The sequence below is a fragment of the Zea mays genome, chromosome 5 (genome assembly GCF_902167145.1).
Source record: "Zea mays cultivar B73 chromosome 5, Zm-B73-REFERENCE-NAM-5.0, whole genome shotgun sequence".
Taxonomy (NCBI): domain Eukaryota; kingdom Viridiplantae; phylum Streptophyta; class Magnoliopsida; order Poales; family Poaceae; genus Zea; species Zea mays.
In genome coordinates this window covers 114,606,958-114,631,475 of record NC_050100.1, presented here as the reverse complement: position 1 = coordinate 114,631,475, position 24,518 = coordinate 114,606,958, and the positions used below count along the sequence as shown (strand labels likewise).

Here is a 24,518-nt window from a genome sequence, read left to right as displayed (position 1 = left end):
ATGCTTCACATATTGCTGAATTGTTTTTTTAAAGAAGTTGTTCATGTGGCAGAACCTCCCAAGTTATTGGGCCAACATGCACCTGCCCTTATCTCAAAGACCTCAGACAGCTATGCATGTGCACCAAATAACTTAACAGGATCCGTCCTTGTGTCCCAAGGACCCGAGATAAACCACTTACAACCAGGATCACAAGATTAAGTAAACACAAATCACACACCAACACTTGTAGCGAAATTTCTTTATTACAAAAAGTTACAAGTTACATTAAGATTATACTATACAAGATCAGAGTGATTATAAAGTAAATCCAAAGTATTTCACTTTGAAGCATGTATAATTTTCATAAGTTTGAAATACATGCTAGCTTAAGTGATCATCCTCATAAAGAAGTATAGAAGAGCTACTTTAACCTATAAGAACGCCGAGCCCACCGACACTTAGCACCATCAACAGCAGCATAGATCTAGTACCTGCAACAACATGGGTTCGAAAACCCTGAGTACGAAGTGTACTTTCGCAAGTCTTACCCAACTAAGGAAAAAGACTCTCAAGGATATGCTTGATTTAGGAATCAAGGAGAGGCTTTAGCAAGAATCAACTTAGACATTTTGCAGTAAAGCTTTCTAAAAGTGAGTCCTTACTTTCAACATTTTAATGCCAGATTAGGTATTAATTAACCTTGTTTACATCTAGTCTAAATTCATCATCCCATTAATCAATACAATCATATTTTTACTCATTGTGATTCCATCCATGACTTACGATGAGTGGTCGGAGGGTAGAGTCTCCATAACCAAGGAGCACCGACGATTCAAACCGATTATACCTAGCTAGGGACCCCTAACCACACGACATATCTAGCACTTAACCCTTGCATATATCAATCGTTCCCACAGATCCTCCACAACGTGAACCGGTCCGCGCTACCCGGGAGCACAGTACTACTCAGACCAGCCTCTAGCCAGGAGGGTACACGCTACTCCCACAATCTCCCATGCCCAGTCTGCGGTTGTCTTTTCACGTATGGAATAGCCGGGTTCAAGCTTACCCATACCTGGGTATGTGGATAGTTGCAAAGTATCCACCACAACAGGCCTACATCGAAATAATCCTTAATGAACCTGGACGGAACATCACCTGTTCCTAGCCCAAGTCTCGATTTAAGTACTTCCATCCTTAGGACTTATTTGTGTACCTTAGGATGAATAGAATTTCAAGGGAATCTTGCAGTAAGATCCCACCATGAAAATAGTCTTGTAGGTAGAGTCATCCTTCCTCAGGATAACCCCTGAGCTAGGCATTATTGCAACGGACAACCTCTATCCGTAGGATCTAAGCAGGGCTAAGCAATTTTGTAAATCATAGTTGATACTTCACTAGAAGTATCTATCAAAGGAATGGATTTCAAGGTAGCCAATGCATCAAAGGGTTTCCAAGCAACTCCTATAAACCTAATGCACATTTCACTAGACTTAAAGTGTGTAAAAATCATTTAAAAACACAAGAAAGGGGTTGCATGCACCGGGGCTTGCCTTTGTTGCAGTGAAGAGGTTCTAGATCCCTCTACCCAAGCATCAATTAGATAGCTCCATCCTCTTGATGAGAAGACACTGGAGTAGACTCCTCTTTAGCAACCACTTCATCTTGAATCTTCACTCTTTATTTTGGGAGCTCTACATGAAATGACATGAACATAAATGCTTATGCTTATGCTGTTTGCAAATAAAATACTATAAAACATTACAAGACTTTACTTCCTCTCAATTCCACATGAGGGCTCGACATACTCCCCTACTAGGAGTTGTTCCTCTATAATCACTCTTTATCTTTGTTTCAATGGCTACGAGCTGACCCCAAATAGATCTCAAGTTGAACACCAACTTGAGGTGAAAACACAAAAACTCAAATTCAGGTAACTGAAAAAGAATTGAACCGAATTCAGTTTCAGATACTAAAACTTTACATAGTCAACACCACAACCAATATTCAGTCTCCGTTTCCCCTCACTTCCATTAACATATACAGGTGAGAGCAGCAGGGGTGATCTTCGTTAGTTTTCAAATGAAAGCCTGAACTCAATTACCTTAGGCCTGCTGCCCCATCTACACACCTCCCTATTAAAGCCCCTGGTATCTCACAATTTCATATGGTACAGACCATAACTTCTTTAGCCAAAGTTATACTCCGACTTTAGCTTTACCAACTTGGTATAACAACCCATGATTGAAAACATTCAGTGCAAATTCTATTGTACCCCAAAGTTACCCCCACACTGAACTGCTATTTTAGCTAACTGAATAAAATTCAGTCACAGTCACTCTGACAGTCCAGTTTTGGACAGCTGTTATTTCCTACTTTATGTGGATTCAAGCCTAACTTGCTTAAAGGGATTTGTTCCTTATAACATGGTCTTTCACTTTGCTATAGCATTCCTACCCCAATTCTTCTTGGATTAATTACCACAAGGACCCAAATTGAATAAAAACACACAAATTCATACTTAAATATTATTCTAAGTCTGAATCCCGACACCTGACAGTCCACCTTTTGGCCACTTTTACTCCCAAATTTATGTGGAACCAAGTCCACCTCACTTTATAAAACTTGCTCTCTTTACTATGATCTCCAGCTTTGCTAAGGAAACTTTAATCCAAAAACCCCATGAATCAGTCACAAATGAATTCCAAACTAGGCATCCTGCTGCAATTCAGTTCTTAGAACTAAATAAAAATTCAGTTATGTGTCCAGCCTGACAGACCAACTTTAGCCAACCCTTTTCTTCAATTTTTACACAGCAACAGACCAAGCTCACATTACCAAGGTTATTCCTTAGATATAGCTCTAATACTTTGGTATAGCACCCTTAGGTTGAAAACATTCAGAGCAATTTTTTTATGAAGCACCAAAGTGGAGCTCAACACACTAGAATCTAGTTTCAGCCTTCTGCACTAAGTCTGGGATCTAGACACCTGACAGCCTATGTTTGAGCAAATTTCACACCTAGTTCCGGGCAACCAATAGTGGTAGACAGGGGCGGACCCTACAGGTGGGTCCAGGTGGGCCACGGCACACCCTAAGCCAGGCCCACCAAGACCCACCCGTTAGTCTGTTCATGGCGTTCAACGCTAGGACTGAGGATGAATGAGAGAGAGGATCAGTGGATCACGGAGCTTTGGCGTTCAGCACTTCATCTTCTTTCCATCTCCACGAGCAAGACTGCAGGAGACAGGGTACCGATGCCCGACGAATCCACAAGGACAATCGCGATGTGACACCGCCTCAGCTTGTGCCTTTGGCTATAGTGCTATACCGTGCCGCTCGCCCGCTCCTAACCCTAGGGCCAACGCCGCTGCCGAGATGCCAGACCCGCCGGCATCGCCGCGCGTCCCACGCCTAGCTAGCCATGAACAGCCCTGTGCGGCTGCGTGCTTGAGCTCCCGCTAGTCCCAGCCTACAGCCACCATGTGCATAACGCATTGACACGCCTCGTCCTATCGTCCAGCAACAACAAGCCCCTTCCGGTACAATTTAGATATATATATATTAGATACAATTCTATATGAAATTTTTATTATGGCACACCCTATATAAAAATCCTAAGTCCGCCACTGGTGGTAGAGTTCAAGTAGTAAATGGTGTGAGCTTCACTGACCTGAGATGATTACGGAACAAGCTTCATACAGGCCAGCAACTCCCTAGAATGTTCTGGCTATGGTGGGGTGAAGAATTGTGAGCGTGGTCACCACTGGCACTTGATGCTCTGGACAGAGCAGACTTGGTGGCTGTGGTAGAGGGTCATCACTAGCAGGAATACAAGAACCTCAACACCCATGCAGTGGTCTGTGAGTAGAGCTCGAGGTAGAGAGGAGATTTTCACTGCTCCCTGCCCTTTAAATACCTGAAATGGGATAGGTGTTCCCTGAACTTGGCAAACATGCAGAGGGGATGTGTTTTCCAGTGTGCCAGCACAACATGGACTCAAAAATGTGGCTCCCATGCACTACATCATGCAGATTCACAACACAGACAAAGACACAGAACTTGGTCAATCTTATATGGTCAAAATATCAATTTTTTTGTCTCCTACTGCAGATAAGAGAGGGCAGCTGGGAACCCACAAATATCCCACTTGAGGATAGGCTCAAACAGGTCTAACACTTGATATTTTGTACAAGGATGAGGCCACTGAATTTGCTGTCCAGTTCATCCTTATCTCAATCCTAAATATCAGTTTTGTCCATTACTGCAGGCAGCAAACAAAATCAATAGGGATTCTGCTGTCCATAGCTCACTGCTCCAAAACAGTCCAAAATCCTTGGATATTTTAGTGGAGAGTGGTCTCTAGACCTTTAGTGATGTATCTCAATATTATCTCCATCCCACAATCGAGTGGCACTAGCAGAAAGCAACTGATCTTCTTCAAATTCCATATACCACACTGAACTCAACTGCATCAGCCAACTGTTTCATCTGCACACCTCCCTGTTGACCCCCTGCAAACTCTCAGTTTTCCATGGCAACAGGGGGAGCAAGTTTAACAAAACTTGTCGACCAAATGACTCTCTACCACTTCTCCACAGGGACCTTAGGCTTAAACCCCTTGGATCAATCACAAACAAGCTCCAAAATCTAAAGAAAAACACTGAAAATTCAGTTTCAGAGATCTGAAACAGCATACACTAATTCCGACAGGGCAAGTTTGGGAGCAATTTTACTCACAACCTTTTATAGTACCAGGCCCACTCACTTCAAGAGACATGTTCCCTATGACATGGTCTTCCATTTTTCTATAGGACCCTTAGTCCAAAACCAGTTGCATTAATCACAAATGAACTCCAAAGTAGACACCATTCACTGATTTCAGGTTTCAGCCACTGAACCAAATTCAGTTATAGAAATGCCTAGCAGCTGATCTTTGGGGGCATTTTTCTCCACTTTTTATTTTGGAACAAGCCAAAGTCACTTAAATAAACTTGTTCACCATCATATGGGCTTCAACTTCTATATAAACACCATAGCACAAAACATTATAGAACAGCCACAAACCAGCTCCAAAACTGCACTAAAATGCTGATTTCAGACTTTCAGTTCTGAATAAACTAAGTCAACAACAATCTGATAATCCAACATTGGCAAAGTTTTTCTCCACTTTTTGTATAGGATCATTCCAAACACACTTCAAGAAAGTTGTTCCCCAACATATGGTATTCAATTCCTTTATGGACCTCTCAGCCCAAATCCTTAGGGATTAGTCACAAACAAGCTCCCAATCTGCTATCAAACACTGAACTCAGTTCTAGTTACTGTTTCAATCTAAAAATTCAGAAATACAGCAGCACCACTTGGAACCACTCTTTTTCCTGGGTTCCAAATGTTCCTAAGGAAAGTTGCGTATTAAAGTTTATACTCCTATAGTTCCTATACAACTTTGACATAGTGACCCATATCTAAAACCTCATAAATTCCAAGCTACAGAGGTCCAAAGTTTGCCCAAATTACTGAAATTCAGACTCTGAATTTCACCAAGTCTGAAATCCACACTTTCAGATAGCTTTACTTTAGACCAGCTTTTCTCTAGGTTCCAAATAGCTTTAGGGCTAAGTGTCTTAATCAAACTTATACTCCTCATTTAGCTCTAAAATTGTGTTATAATGATCAAAACATATAACCCTATGGATAGAGCAATAGAGAGCTCCAAAGTTACACCAAAACACTGAAATTCAGGCTTTGCATTTACACAAAGTCTGAAATCTGACAGCCCTAATTTTGACCACTTTTTAAGCTAGTTGCATATAGTTTGAGGGCTAGTACACTTAATAAGGATTGTTCTCCAACAGTCACTTTACAAGTTTGTTATAGTAACTCCTTACCAAAAGTCCAAAGATCAAAAGTTATAAGGGTCCAAAACAGCTATATGAAACTGTTTTCAGCCAAATTCAAAATGAACCCAAGCTGAACTTTTGCAAATTACTCTAAATTTCTCCACACGAATTCTCAAAATATGAAATTTGTTCACTTTTCCAAGTTCTACAACTTTGGTATATGGACTTTTAGCTAAATCCTTCTAGATTTTGAATTCCACATTTGGGGTTAGTTTAGGGTTTCAAATGAGTTTCATTTGTGCTTCAGCTTATTCCAGGGATTCATCCCTCTGATCCATCCATCAAAAACAAAGTTACTCTCTAGACTAAGATCCAACTTTAGTATATGTAGCTCATTCCCAAAAAGTCCTTGGTTTTGGAGTTATTTTGTTTATCCACAATTCCAAGCAAGGTTTTCAACCTAAGTCCTATACTCAACACACGACATCACACTTTTGAAAGAAAATTTTAACCTAGTAAATTCATTCTAGGTGTAACAAGCAAGTTAATGCAATTGCTTATGATGACATGTTAGAGTTTTAGTTATCATAACACCAGGGGTGTTACAGCCTTCCCCCTTAAAAAGATATCTCGTCCCGAGATTTAAAACTCTAGGCTAGATAATGGAAAAGGAAATGCGTCATTAGCTTATTTCCCCATTACTCCTACAAGGCAGGGGTATGTCCCTATTGGTTTAAAACTACACAAACCTTGGGTTTACAGGGCACTAGAAACTCAGGAACATGCTCTTCCAGATACTTCTCCGATTTCTATGTGGTTTCATCTTCCATGGGTTGGTTCTATTGTATCTCATAAAACTTGATAAGTTTTCTTCAAGTGACCAATCCTTTTAATCCAAAACCTTTATGGAATATTCCAAGTAAGTTAAATTTGGTCCAAGGTGAACATCAGAAATCTCAACACCCTGTTTGGGAAACCGAAGACATTTCTTCAATTGAGATATGTGAAACATATTGTGCACTATGGAAAGATCCTTTAGCAACTATACCTTATAAACTACATGTCAATCAAATGAACTGAGTTTCAAGGCTTCACGAATAGGAAAAGGTAGTATAGAAAAGCAAAGATAGGTAGCATGAGTAGGATGGATGAAACATGTACTAAGCTATTACATAGGGGGTTTAACTTAAAATTGTATGTCATGATGCATGCTCGTCCTATTCGTCCTCACAATTTTTTTCCAACACATAATAGCTATCACGTTCTATGGTGGTGGCATACCTGGTCACTCCGTTATTGATCACTAGTCGCACTTCCCTAGGGTTTAGTTAGTGTACTTGCAGAAAATTGCATTATAGTTGTGGGTTAGTGGTTAGCATCCTAAACTAAGCCACCTTATAGTCCTTAACTTAACCATATACTATTTGCACTTCAACTATCAGGATTTGCTTATTCATTCTTAAGTTTTCCAAAATAATTTGGACTCAAAATCCTTTTGAAGTCTATCAAAGGATTATTTTAATATCCATGCTAATGGGGGATCGCTCCGATACCACTCTGTGGCAGAACCTCCCAAGTTATTGGGCCCACATGCACCTACCCTTGTCTCAAAGATCTCAGACGGCTATGCATGTGCACCAGATAACTTAACACGATCCGTCCGAGTGTCCTAAGGACCCCGGATAAACCACTTACAACCAGGATCACAAGATTAAGTAAACACAAATCACACATCAACACTTGCAGCGAAATTTCTTTATTAAAAAAAGTTACAAGTTACATTAAGATTATACTATATAAGATCGGAGTGATTATAAAGTAAATCCAAAGTATTTAACTTTGAATCATGTATAATTTTCATAAGTTTGAAATACATGCTAGCTTAAGTGATCATCCTCATAAAGAAGTATAGAAGAGCTACTTTAACCTATAAGAAGGCCGAGCCCACCGGCACTTAGCACCATCAACAGCAACACAGATCTAGTACCTGCAACAACATGGGTTCGAAAACCCTGAGTACGAAGTATAATTTCACAAGTCTTACCCGACTAAGAAAAAAGTCTCTCAAGGATATGCTAGATTTAGGAATCAAGAAGAGGCTTTAGCAAGAATCAACTTAGACATTTTGCAGAAAAGCTTTCTAAAAGTGAGTCCTTACTTTCAACATTTTAATGCCAAATTAGGTATTAATTAACCTTGTTTACATCTAGTCTAAATTCATCATCCCATTAATCAATACAATCATATTTTTAATCATTGTGATTCCATCCATGACTTACGATGAGTGGTCGGAGGGTAGAGTCTCCATAACCGAGGAGCACCGACGATTCGAACCGATTATACCCAGCTGGGGATCCCTAACCACACGACATATGTAGCACTTAACCCTTGCATATGTTAACCGTTCCCACAGATCCTCCACAACGTGAACCGGTCCGCGCTACCTGGGAGCACAGTACTCCTCCGTCCAGCCTCTAGCATGGAGGGTACACGCTACTCCCACCATCTCCCACGCGCAGTGCACGGTTGTCTTTTCACGTATGGAATAGCCGAGTTCAAGCTTACCGAGTCCCATACCAGGGTATGTGGATAGTTGCAAAGTCTCCACCACAACAGGCCTACATCGAAATAATCTTTATTCAATCTGGACGGAACATCACATGTTCCTAGCCCAAGTCTCGATTTAAGTACATCCATCCTTAGGACTTATTTGTGTACCTTAGGATGAATAGAATTTCAAGGGAATCTTATAGTAAGATCCCACCATGAAAATAGTCTTGTAGGTATAGTCATCCTTCCTCAGGATAACCCATGAGCTAGGCATTATTACAAAGGACAACCTCTATCCACAAGATCTAAGCAGGGCTAAGCAATTTTGTAAATCATAGTTGATACTTCACTAGAAGTATCTATCAAAGGAATGGATTTCAAGGTAGCCAATGCATCAAAGGGTTTCTAATCAAGTCCTATAAACCTAATGCACATTTCACTAGACTTAAAGTGTGTAAAAATCATTTAAAAATACAAGGAAGGGGTTGCATGCACCGGGGCTTGCCTTTGTTGCAGTGAAGTGGTTCTATATCCCTCTACCCAACCATCAATTAGATAGCTCCATCATCTTGATGAGAAGACACTGGAGTAGAGTCCTCTTTAGCAACCACTTCATCTTGAATCTTACTCTTTATTTTGGGAGCTCTACATGAAATTACATGTGAAAGGGAAATAGGGTTAACCTTTTCCTACAATTAATTTTGGTGGTTGAATGTCCAACACAAACGTATGGACTAACTAGTTTGCTCTAGAATACATGTTTTACATGTGCATAAGGTTCAACACAAACCATTAAATATTCAAGTTAGGGACCCAATTCAAAAGGAGCAAAAGGGACTTGAGTGTGATGTGGTCTGGCTCACCGGATTGTCCGGTGTGCCACCGGACAGTGTCCGGTGCAGCAGGGCCGTACAGGAGCCACTCTCGAGAAAACGCAGGCGCGCTCCGCTATAATTAAGCAAACTGTCCGGTGAGCCAGCGGGGTAACGGCTACCTGCGCATAACGGTCGACTCTGACAGCGCTGTAGTGTCGCGGCAAAAGTCATAGCAGCGAGTCAGAGGGGCGCTGTGACACCCATGTGTCACCTAGGGTTTCTTCCTTAAGCTAACTTAAACTATTATCACCTGTGAACCAAATAGAGGCATGAACATCAAAAACTCATAATCAAGGTTTAAAGTGAGTCTTTTTCATCTTATGAAATTCTCCTAATCATATCATGAACCTCAAGGTAAGAAGAACTCTCAAACCCTAATTAACCCAAAGTGAACCTTTAAGCACATAAAAGGGAATTTGAGAAAAGGCTTGGGAAAAATACAAGATTTTGGCAAGAACCAAATAACAAAGTTTTAATACACTAAATGACCAACAAAACATAGTAAGAAAGTTTGGCCATTTGGTTTTTTCAAAATCCCCAAATCAGCCCTTGAACCAAGGTCCTATTGGGAAATTCAGAATTCTGAATTTCAGAACCCTTTTTCAAGATCAAATGCGTTCCTTGTTTTCCAAAACTCAAAACCAAAAAGTCCAAATATAAAAGTGGTGCCAAATTTGCTTGAACACGCTTTGGAAAAATTTGAACTCAAACCAAATTCGTTTGGTACGGTTTTTGCACCGTTTGACCTCGGGACCCGGCCATCTGACACTGGCACCTTGGTGACGCTACACCTCTCTGTCCCTAGTCTAAAACCGCGTGACATCCACACACAAACGACAAAGCACAGTCAGGGGAACAAATCCTTCACAATGATCTTGCCCAAATTCGCGAAGATTTGCGCCCAATCGGCGTTAGAACTCGGGCAGAAGCAACGGTTCCACGTGTTTGACCGTGGCTAACACACCCGGTTCACGCCCGTTCGTGCACCCGCGCTCCGCAGTGCACGCCCGCGCGCGCTCTCCGGACCACGACCGCCCGTGCACCGCGCTATGCCTATAAAGCAGCCCCAGGCCTCGGTCGTACCTCCCCACGCGCTCTCAAGTCCTGCCCGAGCCAAAGTTCGTCGGACTTCGCCTCGAGCACGCCGCGCCACCGCCAACCATCACCACTCCAGCCTCGGCCACCGTGGCCAGCTCCCTCCAGTCACTTCCAAGCCGCACCAGCCACTCGGTTAGCTTCGCCAATAGCCCGTGAAGCTTTCCAAGTCCTCAGACCCGGCAGAACTTCACCGGAGACCCAAGATCGTCCTCGCCGGACTTCGGTCGCCCGCCTGTGCGCGTAGACCGAGCAATCCGGTGAGTCATTCTCAAATTCCTCGCGCACACACCTTCCTTGATCCCTGGTGAAGCTCCCTGACCCATTTGATTGACCTATCGTGCCCTGGTTAGGCCGGACTCCTCGCCGCCGACGAGCTCCCCCGCCTGCGCACGTGGACCGGCCGACTCCGACCATCCCCGACGGCGACCCGCACATCGCCGTGACCCTCAGGACCTCCCCTACACCCTCAACCACCTCACCGGAGCAGTCTCGCCGCCGGTAAGCCCATCCGCCTCTTTCTTCCTCCGCGGCCATTGTTCCATTAGGGAAGGACCGCGAGATCGATTTCCAGAAACCCGAGGGAGTTTTCTACAGAGCCGTAGACTCATGTGAATAGTGCACTGGGGACCTGTCGGTAATTCACTTAAGATCTTTTGCCAGGGACCCCAGCGCAAAACTGTTTTTCCTTTATCCAATTCTATTTAACCTTTTTAAATTCAGCAAAGAACTTAGAAAATTTATATCTTGAGTTATATTCAATCAAATTTAACCAAACCAATTTTGCTCGATTTAAAATATTATGGACTATCAATTAAAAATACTGAACCCCATGTTTTCTGTTTTAAATTTTAGAGTTTGAAATTGATTAAGGAAAATGACCAAACCTTATTAAATTAAAAAAATTGTTATGCTTCTGTGCTGAACTTAAGAAAATTTGTAGATGTTTAAACCCCATTTAAACACTGTTTAAAAATATGGAACACCCCAGTATTGAAGATCTAGGTAGGGATATCTATTAAAAGCCATTTTTTCCCAAAACTTAAGAAAATCAGAAGGGCATTAGAAAATAATGAACAGTGAATGCAATTATTTTCCCCCAGTTCACTTAAGTAACAGAGAACCTAGGAAAAATAAAGGGACCCCTAGTCCAGAACAGATTCAAAGTGAAATGTTTTATTAAGCACTAACCAAACTAGAAAAACAATTATTAGAATTATGAAAATAACTTCAAAATTGTTAATAAAAATCCAGTAGACTTGTAACCACTAGAACCCCACTACAAAAATGATAAACACCTCAGTCCATCATTTTAAGTAAGGTAAACAAATAAAACTTGATATTAAGCCATATTTCAATTAAATCATAAGTAAGCCCAAAAGTGTGCAACAGTGGGCAAATAAATTTTTACTAGATCAATAGGGAAATAGGCCACCAGAGAAAAATGCAAAACCCAATTGAAGACTGCAAAGTAATACCCATTGCCAATACTTCATGAAAAAGGCCATTTAATCCAAATAATTCCTACTACCCTTCCCTTAAGCAAAAAGTTGCCAAACTTCAAAATGATTGCTCTTGCACAAAGAAGAAGATAGGAAAAAAATAGAAATCTGTTGTTTGATATTTTTCAAATATAGTGGTAGTAGAAAGCACCCCTTTGGCTAGAAACTTTAGAAAATCATAGCAAAATAACTAATAAGTATTAATAGCTAAAAATTTGTACAAAGTCATGTTATAACATCTAGATGCTAGCAAAAATATGTCTTAGAGAATAACCCTCTGTTAAAAAGGAGTTGTAGTTCAAAACACCCCCTCTGCCTTAATATTTGATAATTTTATACAGAGAGAACCCCTCACTTTTTGAAGCCCAAATTTTGAGACAGAAACTTATACACCAGTAAGAAGCCACTGTCATTTTTGCAGAATTTTAGGAAATTTATTAAGTTAACTTGTAGTTCAAACCCACCTTAAAAGCACAAAAGAATTAGAAAGGAAGAGAGGAAAATAAACCTCTCCAATAAGTTCAACTACAAATCTTAATAAATTCTCACTACGACATTAAAAAGAAATCAGTGGGACACCAAAATAGACTTACCACTTAGTTTAACTAAGCTTGACCCTAAATTGCTAAATATACCCCAAGAATCTTCAAGTAGCAAGATTAAGCCCTACCTTATTAAATTGATCATTCACCATCCAAGTTTAATTGCTAAATTGCATATCATACCATGCATGTATCTTACTCATTGCATTCATTAGATTGCAATCTCGCTGACGGAGAGTACGTGCTCATCCCCGAGCAAGGTGATGTCCACGAGGAAGACCAGGAGCAAGCTCCCGAGACTGCCATCGAGGATCTCCCCGCAACCCCATCTATTGAAGGCAAGCCCCAGTTTTATGCATAACTGTATCTATATATATGCTACTTTACTACACATAATGTTTGTAGGATTGTAATGTGCACTTAAGTGTAGGAGTTGCTTGAAACCTCTAGTTGCATGAACTTAGTATTCCTTTTTGAGATGAATACTAGTATGCTAGGTCGAGTAGCCGCTTTGCTAATCAGGATCTCGGTAGAAGTCGAGTGATTTTCCTAGCACTCGCGCGAGGTCAGGAATTGATTGTATTCATCTTGATAATGGGATCTATGTTAGTCTATGGACTTGGATCTAGGGAGGATGCCTTGTCCATGAGACGGGAAAAAGGAATTAAGGATTAATGTGTGGATACCTGAGTCAAGCTTTTTAACGTACTAAACACATGTCGGGAAATATGGTAACCGGTAAACCTAGTACCTGAGTGAAGCCGGGCACGGTCTTTATCTCTCACGCGACCTGAGACTGGGTCTCCCATGCTAGCTATGGTGGGTACAAGTGCGGTCACTGCACGGTGGCGGCCGGGGTCAGTGGAGCATTGTATGCCAAGGCGGTGAGGCCTGGACGCGAACGGGGAATCGATGGGGACGGTTGACGTGTGTGGGGACGGAGTGCCCCTACATGTCGTGTGTTTAGGTCTACCTTGCAAGGTTAAAACCCGATTCGAATCGTCTGCTTCTCGCAGCTAATGAGACTGCTTGACCCCTTGTACTACATCGAGTAAGAAGTGAAATGAGGTTACATGAGATAACTTGTTGTATGTACTAAATGCTTGCTACCATGTATGCTTAGAAGGAGCAAACGTAGTTGAGATAATGATGCTAGAATTTGAAAAGCTAAAATTTGATTTTAGATACAGCTAGTGCTTTTGGAAAACCAAACCCCTTAGCCAAACAGCTGCATGGTCTAGAGGTAGAGGAGTAGTTTCCTCACACCGGGTAAGTCTAGCTGAGTATTAGTATACTCAGTCTTGCTTGTGGCATAATTTTTGTAGGTACGCTTCAGGATATGGTTGATGGTGTGACTTGGCCTACCACCCTGCCACCGGGTTGGACGGTCGAGTGGGATGCTGATCCAACGGGAGAGGAGCAAGAGGAGTAGTGGGCTAGGCCTTGCCCATTTCCTCGCTACCGACGACATCGATTATCCGCTGCATTTTATTTTATGAACTATTTTAGTTTACTTGAAAACTCCGATTTATGTAATAATTTAGTACTTTAATTTGAGGTTTTCCTGTTTTATTGTATTTCTTCTATGACTCACCTTCGAGTGAGTATGTGGTATTTGATCCTGGTTAAGTGGCTTCATCAGACTAGATCTGAGGTACTGATGGGTTATTCCAATTTAAGTATGTTACGACCCATGAGGCGTGACTTAGGCACTTAAGCTGGAATAATTCGGGTGGTTCTGCCATAGGCACTGGACTATCCGGTGCACCACCAGACTGTCCGGTGCCACAAGAAGACAAAGGCGCCAACGGTCAACTGCTCCAGAACCCTAACAGTTGGGTGACGTGGTGGCGCACCGGACACTGAATAGTGAGTGTCCGGTGCGCCCATCGACAGCAGCCTCCCCAACGGCTACTTTGGTGGTTGGGGGCTATAAATACCTCCCAACCACCACAACTTCAAGAATCCAAGTTTTTGGAACATCACATTCAATACAAGAGCTCTAGCATTCACTCCAAGACACAATACAAAAGATCAAATCCTCTCGGAGTCCCAAATTCACTTCAAACACTTAGTGGCTTGTGAGAGAGAGATTTTTGTGTTCATTTGAGTTCTTGTCGCTTGGATTGTCTTTCTTCTTTTCCCATTCTTATTCTCAAGTGCTTTGTAAGCGAGGCAAGAGACACCAAGTGTGTGGTGGTCCTTGCGGGGTCTTAGTGACCCGTGAGACTAAGGAAGAAGGCTCACTCGGTCTAAGTGATCGTTTGAGAGAGGGAAAGGGTTGGAATAGACCCGGTCTTTGTGACCTCCTCAACGGGGACTAGGTTCTTTGGAACCGAACCTCGGTATAACAAATCACCGTGTTCACTCGCCTTATTTATTGGTTGATTTGTTTTCCCTCTCTTAGCGACTTGAGTTTAACTCTGTCGTTAACCCTCGACCTTAGTGCGTGTTTAAGTTTATTAATTTCAGGTTTCGCCTATTTACTCCCCTCTAGGTGACTTTCAATTGGTATCAAAGCCCCGTGCTTCATTAGAGTCTAACAACTCGAAGTGACGTCGAGAGATCACGCCAAGAGGAAGATTATGACCGGCGAAAAAGCCGCAAGCTCGGGGAGGACTCTTTCAAGAGAGTCCGGCAACAAGAACAAGGAGGAATCCTGTCACACCCGGGTTTAGAAGGCAAACCGAATGCGAACCATGTACGTGCCAGGATCAGAAACTCGCGTACACAGCGATTACATAATTGGACATCATCACACAATGCTTGAAATAAATAGCAGAAAGGTACTTTAATTACATCAAGATGTCTAAGACATCCACAAAGTCTAATACATAGCCATAATGTTCAACATCAATATCAAAGTGCGAAGAAACGAAACATAGAAGATAAGCCTACACTGGCAGCTGACTGGGGGTTTGCCACTAAATAAACTAAAACTCGTCGTAATCCTGGAACTCCTCGAAGTCCTCCATGTTGCCAGCATCACCTCCTGAGCACTGAGTACAGTGGGGACAACCTGGGTGGGGTGGTTTGTAAAGCAAGGGTGAGTACACATCAACGTACTCAGCAAATGTACCGTTTGGCTAAAGTGGACTAGCTGTATGTGGGGTTGAGGTTAAGCAGTTGCTTTTAGTTGGTCAAGTATTTATTATTGTCAGTAGAGCCAAATTTTAGTAATAATCTCAGTTATTACCCAAAAGTACTCCCTCAAAAGAGGAAATACCAGAGATCAGATTTATAACATCATTGTTAACCATCATCATAAAAGTATCCAAAGTTCTTCTAATCAAAGAGGATCCCAAGGCTGCTCTTAACCGTGAGCTCGGCTGATATACCAGTTTCTAACACTCTACAGAGGTTGCACACTTTACCCACGAGTCTTGATCCCTTTCAAGCCTCATGGTTGCACTGTTATCCCGGGTGGTCACTCCACGAACAGGTCCTTATAGAGAGGTACGCAGGAAAAAGGCCTGAGTCCCCTAGAGTATCACAATATCATCATTGGGATAACATCATCGTATCATAAATAATCACATCATGTTCATTGATTAAGTTATGGCAATAGAAAAATGCTAATCATGATAACCCAAAAGGTAAACAAGGATAAGGTAAATATAGACTAGTCAATCCTTAGGTTAAGTAATGTAATGCGGGACAGTGAATCATAAAGTATGTAGGACATAATAGGTCAGAGGACACTTGCCTTGACCAGGTTGTTGCTTAGGGAGGTCTCCAACAACACACTCAGGAACCTCGGACTGCTCGTTGTCTAAATAAAGCGAGCATGCATTCAATACATTTGGAAAGCACAAATGAAGAGCACACCAAACATGTACAAACATTGGAATACATCTTAAAAGGCACAATACTAACTAAGGAATAATTAGATCAAAGTATAGCATGAACTAATTTCATTAGAAATAGATTATTTTTTAATTATTGCCCATAATTACATAACCTAGTTCAATTTATTTTATTGTGACCTAAAAGTTAGACCAGAGATAAATTCATGTGATACATGTTATTAGTCTCACCAAACTAAATATACTTTAACCCCTAAGGTTTTGCTTTTATTTATTTTATTAAATAAACAAATCTACACATATACTAATCCATAGTTAACCATAAAATTGGAAGGTACAGATTGTAAATGGAACTAATTTATTTAAATAGAGAATATTCCTATGAACATTTTGCAATTTGAATCACTAAATTTGGAGTTCATATGCAAAAGATATGAAATAAACAAGTTTGGGAATTCAAAATATGAAAATAGGTCTAATTCTATGAATATTTAAAAGTCCAGGGTTCAATCTGCAAGATTATAGGGACCTGCGCGCAAAAACTACGGACGATGGGTTGATTCTAAACAAACCGAGGGTCTCTTTAATAAAACTACCGCGTGAAGGGGTATCGGGCGATTTAAACCGTTAGATCAGAAACCAAGGGTCGAGATTAGATCTGCGGCCGAGGGCACGCGCGCGGGCAGGCGAGCGCTGATAGGCAGGCCAGGGGGTGTCAGCGACCGAGGGGGAGGGCGCACTGACCGATCGGGCCCAGCGCTAGGGGACACGGGCGCTGATAGGCGGTCCCGGGTGCAGGGCGCGCGTGCGCGAAGCGGTATCCCGCGATCGAGGTCGTGCGATCAAGATCGGACGGGGGAGATCAGACCGAGGGGGTGAACGACTGTGAGCGGTGTGGCGGAACCGCCCGAAATATTCCAGCTTAAGTGCCCAAGTCGCACTTGCAAGGGCAGCAACACACATAAACCGGAATAACCCGTTAGTCCCTCGGATCTAGTCTGATAAAACCACTTATCAGGATCGAATACCACTAGCTCACTCGAAGGTGAGGCATAGAGAAATACAATAAAGCATAATACCATAAATTTAATAAGTATCAACAGTGATTACATTATCGGAGTTCCAGAAATAATAACCATAAATTTTAATGCAGAGGAAATAACTAACGAAGAAAACCGAGTAACATGGCGAAGCCTGGCCACGCTACTCCTCCTGGTCCTCTCCTGCGGAAGCAGTAACCCACTCGACCGTCTATCCCGGTGACAGGGATGGAGGCCAAGTCACACCATAAACCAAAACAAGGAGGTACCTGCAAAAATTATGCCACCAAAACATGGGTAATCTTTAACCAAACCTTAAGTAACCTTATAACCAGCAATTAGGGGAAGGAAATATTGCAAAAAGACCCCTAGAGAAACCCCAAATCAAATCTCCAAGTGGAGAGAGAGCTAGAGCTTTCTATTTCTCTCTAAGTTAAAAACTACACCTACACTAAAGATCAGTCGTGTTCACCTCGAAGCTGGCACCAAATCTACCTATGTTCTATACCAAAAATGTGGCATACCACCTAAGGCACCCACTGGAAAAAGCTGAGCCCGAGACTTGGACGTTTGACATGCCTTGGCAGGGTTTTTGTCGCGAGGTCGGCAGTGTGACACACCCAATTTGGCGACCAGAGATCTCCCTACCTAGGCCATATCTGCCATGGCAGCTCACAGATGAGAGACAGCTCTAGGTGCCAGGAAAAGACTCGCGCCGGATTTTTGCCAAGATTCGCATGTTTGCGACTTGGGTGAGCTGTGGAACATGGGCAGAAGAAAAGCTCCACGTGTTCGACGCGCTCTGTGTGCGCCAGATCATGCCCGCGCGCGCCCCACATCGCGCCAACAGCCAGCCGGCGCCCTGGCCCGCGCCCGCGCCTATAAAGCCCACCCAGGCGTCGGCTACACTCTTCCGCGCACGCTCAAACCTCACCGGAGCTCAGTTCACCGCCGTTTGCCCGTGCGCGACGTGCCCGCGGCCGCCCGAGCCACTGCCGCCGTAGACCGGCCAGCCCAGCCCTTCCCAACCCTGTCCAACCCTCTGAAACGAGTGTACACGCCCCAGTGAAGCTCCCCGAGCGAGGAATCGAAGCCTACTTCGCCGGAGAGGCCAGTCCACGGTCGCCGGAGTTCACAACCCCGCCGGAGTACGTGGACCGGGTAATCCACTCAACCATTTTCCGATTCCTTGTACACATGGTCTCTACATCACCCCAGGAAGATCACCGTGTCGTTGGATTGGACTAGGTCGTCGTGGTTTGGCCAGCACACTCGCCGCCGACGAGAACACCCGCCTGCCCACGAGGACCGAGCGATTCCGGCCATCCCCGCCGTCGAGCCGTACATCGCTGTGACCGCCAGAGCCTCCCCGAGCCAACCCCGCCCCTCACCGGACCTATCTCACCGCTGGTAAGCCACGCCACCCTTTTCTTTCTTGCGGGCACTGTTTACTTTGGGGGAAGGACCCCGGGTGAGAGGGAGAGAAAGTCAGGGGGCTTTTTGAACTGTCAGCGACCCAGGGGAATAGTGGCGCAGGGGTAGATTTGTGCGGGTTGATTTAGTTTAAACCCAGGGACCTCGGTGTAAACTGCTTTTTCAGAAAACCTTATTAAACTTGATTTAAAATTTGAACAGAAACTTTGAAAATCCATAACTTCGGTTTAGTTCATCCAAATTTGGTCAAACCAATTTTGTCAGACTCTAAATAATGTAACCTACTTAGGAAAAATATAAAACCCCCTATGTACTATAGAAAACTTTAAAGTTCTGATTTAATTATAGTTTTGACCAAAAGCTCAATAATAGAAAGAAAAATAGTTGTACTATTTGGCTAGGGTTAGAAAAATTTGGAGAAGCTTATGTCCACCTACTGACCTGTTTAAAAATGTTAAACCTCTCTGTCCAACCTATTAAGTTAGTTTTTACCCCTTATTTTACAATATGCTTAAAGTTAAGAAAAATGGAAAATGTGATTTAAATAATGAACCAGAGGACACCCCTATTTTTGTTAAGGTACTTATTCAATATAGTTCACTAGAAAAATCTATCATACCCTGGTTTAGTATAAAATAAGTAGGATACCTTTTATTTTAATAAACCAAGGAAAACTTAGAAAAAAACCCTACAAAAATAAGCCTAAGGTGAAAACACCCCAACCCTTGGGATAACTAATGTTTTGTTAATAAAAACTTAGGAAAAATATGAAATCTGTTGTTTGACATTTTTCAAATAACAATGTAGTAGAAAGTGCCTTTTTGACATTTAACTTTAGAAAATCATAACTAAATAACCATCCCTTAGCTTTCTGTGATTTTTAGCACAAAAGCTTATTATTGCTATTAGATGCTAGCAAAAATAACCTTTAGGACAGAACCCACTCCTAATTAGGAGATGTAGTGTAAGTGGCTCATTTTACACAACTCTTGTTATTTTTGTCTAAAGCAAAACCTTCACATGTAGACCCTCAATTTCTTAAAACAGGCTAGAATGGCAAACGGAAACCCACTGTAATTTTTATGGAATTTTTGGAAAATAGTAACCCACTGTCATAGCTCAAACCTACCCTAGAAGCCATCAGTAGAAAATAAAGAAAAGGAAAAGTGAATAACAGGAAATTAGTGTCATCCTAAAAACTCTTTATATCTTGTCCACTGAAGTATACAAAAGCAATACAAATTCTCTATGTTTATCCTCAACAAAAACCTAAACCTAAAAGTGATAAGCATAACCCACTAGTAGCCCAGCATGACCCAGAAACCCTAAGTTATTCCTTAACTTAGTTTTCTTTTTGCATAAGGTTATTACCTTAACTTAGTTTTCTTTTTGCATAAGGTTATTAATCCTGCATAATCATAACATACATGTTCATTGCATTTCGATAGACTGCAACCTTGCTGACGCAGAGTACGTCCTCGTGCCAGAGCAAGGAGCTGCTCAGGAGGTAGCCCCAGATCCAGCACCAGAGCCTGCACTAGAGGACCTGCCTGCCACTGCTTTGGAAGGCAAGCCCCGGTTTTATGCATAACCTGTTATTTATGCTATTTTACTTCACTTAATGATTGTAGGATTGATTGTGCACTTAGGTGTAAGGATTGTTTGAAACCCTAGTTGCATGATCTCAGGAATCCTGTTGAGATGAATACTAGTATGCTAGGTCGAGTAGCTGCTTTATTAATTAGGATCTCGGTAGAAGTCGAGTGATTTTTCTAGCACTCGCGCGAGGTCAGGAAATTGGTTGTATCCACTTTCTTATCATACTTAGGCTGGTTGGTGGACAACAATCCATGGGGATTGGTTGTCCACGGGATCAAAATTTGAATAAGGATTAAGGTGTGGTACCGTGTGTCAAGCGTTTGAACGTACTAAACACATACCGAGAAATATGGTAAATCGGTAAGCCTAGTACCTGAGTGAACCTGCCCACAGATTGCCCTCCTCACGCGACCTGAGACGAGGTCTCCCATTCCGGTTATGGTGGGTACAAGTGCGGTCACTGCACGACGGCAGTCGGGGTCAGTGAGGCATTGTACGCCAAGGCGGTGAGCCCCTTTCTGTTGCCAGGGAATCGATGGGGACAGTTGATGTGTGTGGGGACGGAGTGCCCCTACATGTCGTGTGTTTAGGTTTACCTTGCAAGGTTTAAAAACTCGATTCGAATCGTCTGCTTCTCGCAGCTAATGAGACTGCTTGATTCATGCTGCTACATTGAGTAACAAGTGGAATTGTGCTGAGATGATATAAGATGTTGATTGCTAAAATTGTTTGCTACTATGTATGAGTAGATAGTACACATTTAGCCTTAAGAGAGTCACACTTAAATTGGCAAAGTTAATACTTGACTTAGAAACTCAGCTAGTGCTTTTGGCAACCAAACCCCACAGCCAAACAGCTGCATGTCTAGAGGTAGAGGAGTAGACTCCTCACACCGGGTAAGTCTAGCTGAGTATTAGTATACTCAGCCTTGCTTGTGGCATAATTTTACAGGTTCTCTGGAGGACATGGTTGCTGGTGTGACTTGGCCGTCCATCTTGCCACCGGGTTGGACTGTCGAGTGGGACCCCGCCTCGGCTGAGGAGGAGCATGAGGAGTGATGGGACAGGCTTCCCCATCTCTCTGTTTATTTACCGTTAGTTTTATTCCGCTGCACTTCGAACAATGATGACTACTTTTGCAAAACTCCGATGATGATGTAATAATTTAATACTCTTTAATGCATGGTTTTATGCTTTATTGTATTTGCTCTGTGACTCACCATCGAGTGAGATTGTGGTACTTGATCCTGTCAGTGGCCGTGTCGGACTAGATCCGAGGGATTGACAGGTTATTCCCATTTAAGTGTGGTCTAGCCTCTAAGGCGGGACTTAGGCACTTAAGTTGGAATAATTCGGGCAGTTCCGCCACAATTCTCATGCGTTGCTCTTTTTGCCAAAAATCTATGCTTCAACTCCGGTCACATTCTTATTTTCTGAGCCATACTCTCATAGGCTCCATCTATTTGTACCACGTGAATTTTCATTGGTTACGTTTGGTAATGGTGTTATGACTAACGACTGATGGTGCCGCGACGAAACTGAGAGCCTCTTGTGGGCGCGCACACATGGTTGAGCTGCTCGGCACGCGCTGGTATTGAGGTTAATAGTCGTCATCCATTATAAAACTATACCATTGTGTCATCTTTTGTGGACATTCTCTCAAAGTAATTGTGGAATTGTATCTCAATATGTCACGATATTCGGTCCAAATCTATCTTTCGTATCGTGTCAGATACCATCTCATGAATTTGCATATATCATCAGCCTGGGAGTTACATGCTTCTCCACCCTTAAAGATCCTCATTCGAATTTCGGGACGAGATTCTTTTAAGGGGGAAGGCTGTGACACCCTAGGTGTCTATTTCGTGTTACGTCGGGAGATTTATCCTAATCTTGGATGCTCAGTGAAAATTTCTATTTCTCGCTCGCGTATGTCCCTGATTATCCAAACTATTCATTCACAAGTTCACCGAATTCAAAGTTATTCAGTCTCACAGAAGGCCAAATTTGGAGCATGTTAAAACTTTTATTTCTCGGCACGAATGCAAACTCGATAATCAATCTCGATTTATAAATCTCGTCTAGAGCTCATTTAATCGAGCGCTCGACAGTTGCTAGTCGAGCTGTGTCCGAATCCAATTTTCTTGATGTTCGATCTATGTCCAAAAATTTAATCCAAATCCGTACTCTCAAGCGGAATACTCAGTATGTCGTCCTCTAATTAATCCTTACTCGACTCAGCCTAGTATCATTGTGTCCGAACCAAATTCAAAACCCTGTATCGACAGCGATTTTAAAATGTCACGATTCGCCTTTTCCGACTAAAAATCCAAAGTCAATAAAAATTTTGAGATAAAAACTTGTTTCTAAAATAGTGCGAGAGAATTTCAAAGTGACACAAAAAAATCGAATTCTCGATCCAAATTAAGCACTCAGTCACCTGTCATCTAGCCACTAGTTTATTTTTCGTACGTCACACCGGTTCGAGTATTTCTCACTGATGAATCGCCAATCCAATCCAGGGATATTTTTGGGTTCCTTAGTCTAGAAGCAACCCTTGCTTCTCCACTAAGCAACCAGCCCTAAAACCCTAGCCATTTTCTATAAATAGAAGTGCCTCCCCTTGCAAATTGGCTTTTATTCATCTACCCCCCTACCGCCACAACCATTCTCCCTCTCTTCTCCTTTCAACCGACTCCCCTTCTTCCTCCCTGGCTCCCCACGGCTGCAGCAGGGCGCCCCTCTTCCCCGGCGCACCGAAGCTCCTCCTATGGCGTCTCCTCCCCTTCTCAGTGTAGGGCAAGGGACTCCCATGGCCGGACCTCTGCCCCCTGTGCTCGGCGCCCTCTCTGCGAGCTCTCTGCTCCTTCCCCTCTCCTAGCCATGGCGCCCTGTTCCAGCTTGGCCTCCCTGTGCCCAAGTTTTCTCTCTCCAGTGCGCCCCCACTTCTTCATTGGAAACCAGCAGGAGCTCTCCCCCTGGCGCTTGCTCCCGGTAGGCGAGCAGCAGCTCCTCCCTTTCTCTCCATGGCCGGCGCTCCAAGCTCCAGCGGCCCCCATGGCCGGAACTTGATGCCGCCCAGCTCTAGGCCGAGCTCCCCCTCTGCTCGAGCTTGGGTCATACCTCTGTCGGCCCTGCTCCTCTCCACGGAGCCGAGTTTGGCGTCCAGCCATGGTGGACGCTCGGCGCCCGAGCTCCATTCCCCCTGCTTGCATGCTGCTGCGCAGTGCCCCGTTGATGCTTTTTAGGTGCTCGACAAAATGCGCAGCAAGCCACGCATTGCAGCAGCTCCGTCCCTTGCCTTGTGTCGTCGTCGAGCTTCGCTACTACTCACTTCCCATGGAAAACAGCAGCCCCTCCGCGTCACGCGCTCGACTCGCTACTGCTAGCTCACTCCCTTGATGTGCGGCGCCAAGTAGCAGTAGCACGCCGCGCACGCCACCTGTTCGACGTAATGCCGAGTCGGGTCGCCGTGCGTCATCAACCACCCGTGGGCTCTACCATGCCAACCGACAGCCACAACAGCCCCTCTATGGCGTGTGCCCCACCTTGCCACACCCACGGTGTCCGTCATACTCCGCCGACTCCGCTTCGATCTCCCGTGCTCGACGATGCGTTTTTCTTCACGCCATACGAGCGGTAACCACGACCGAGGTTTGATATGGTGAGCCTATATTATTTTATTATTGGAATGGATGGATATGTGGCTACGATAGTTCTTCTGTGTGTCACAGGGCTTAGTCGTGGATGTATTAATTGTTGTTAAAATGCTTCGTCGTAAACTAGTGTGTTAGTTACGGCAAATTTAATAAAGTGTAAAGCATGCTTAGTGATTTCCGTAGTCGGCTAATGAGTTAGTCTATAATAATTATATTTTATGTATTCGTCGTTGGTGTAGGTTAGATTAAGTGGGAAATGTAAATTATGTGACATATGATGGGTGTTTGCAAGACGAGATATGTTTAGTTAGAATTATGTGACATTTGCTCACTCTCTTTCCCCTTTTATCCATGGTTTTGGGAGATAGGGTTTAAGAGAGGTCTAGGGTTTTCCCCCCTCTTATCCAAGGTAGTAAGTGTGCAAAGATTTGAGTAATACTTCTTAGGTCATTAACAAGCTTTGATTAACACATGATCTCCAAAGTTCTTATGTGTTTCCTTAAGTCTCTACCACATATGATCACAGTCCTTAGTGCCAAGGTGTGCTCTAGCCATGGTAACACCTGAGGTGTTACAGCCCTCCCCCCTTAAA

General features: G+C 43.1%; 1 long non-coding RNA gene across 1 annotated transcript; it reads right to left on the bottom strand.

Annotated features, from left to right (window-relative positions):
• Window positions 1–226: 226 nt before the first annotated feature.
• On the bottom strand, window positions 227–3,933 carry LOC103626799 (uncharacterized). Its single transcript, NR_169294.1, has 3 exons — window positions 3,656–3,933; window positions 1,536–1,676; window positions 227–473 (listed from the first exon to the last, which is right to left on the bottom strand). It is a non-coding gene; the product is annotated as an uncharacterized lncRNA (long non-coding RNA).
• Between the last annotated feature and the right edge of the window lie 20,585 nt (window positions 3,934–24,518).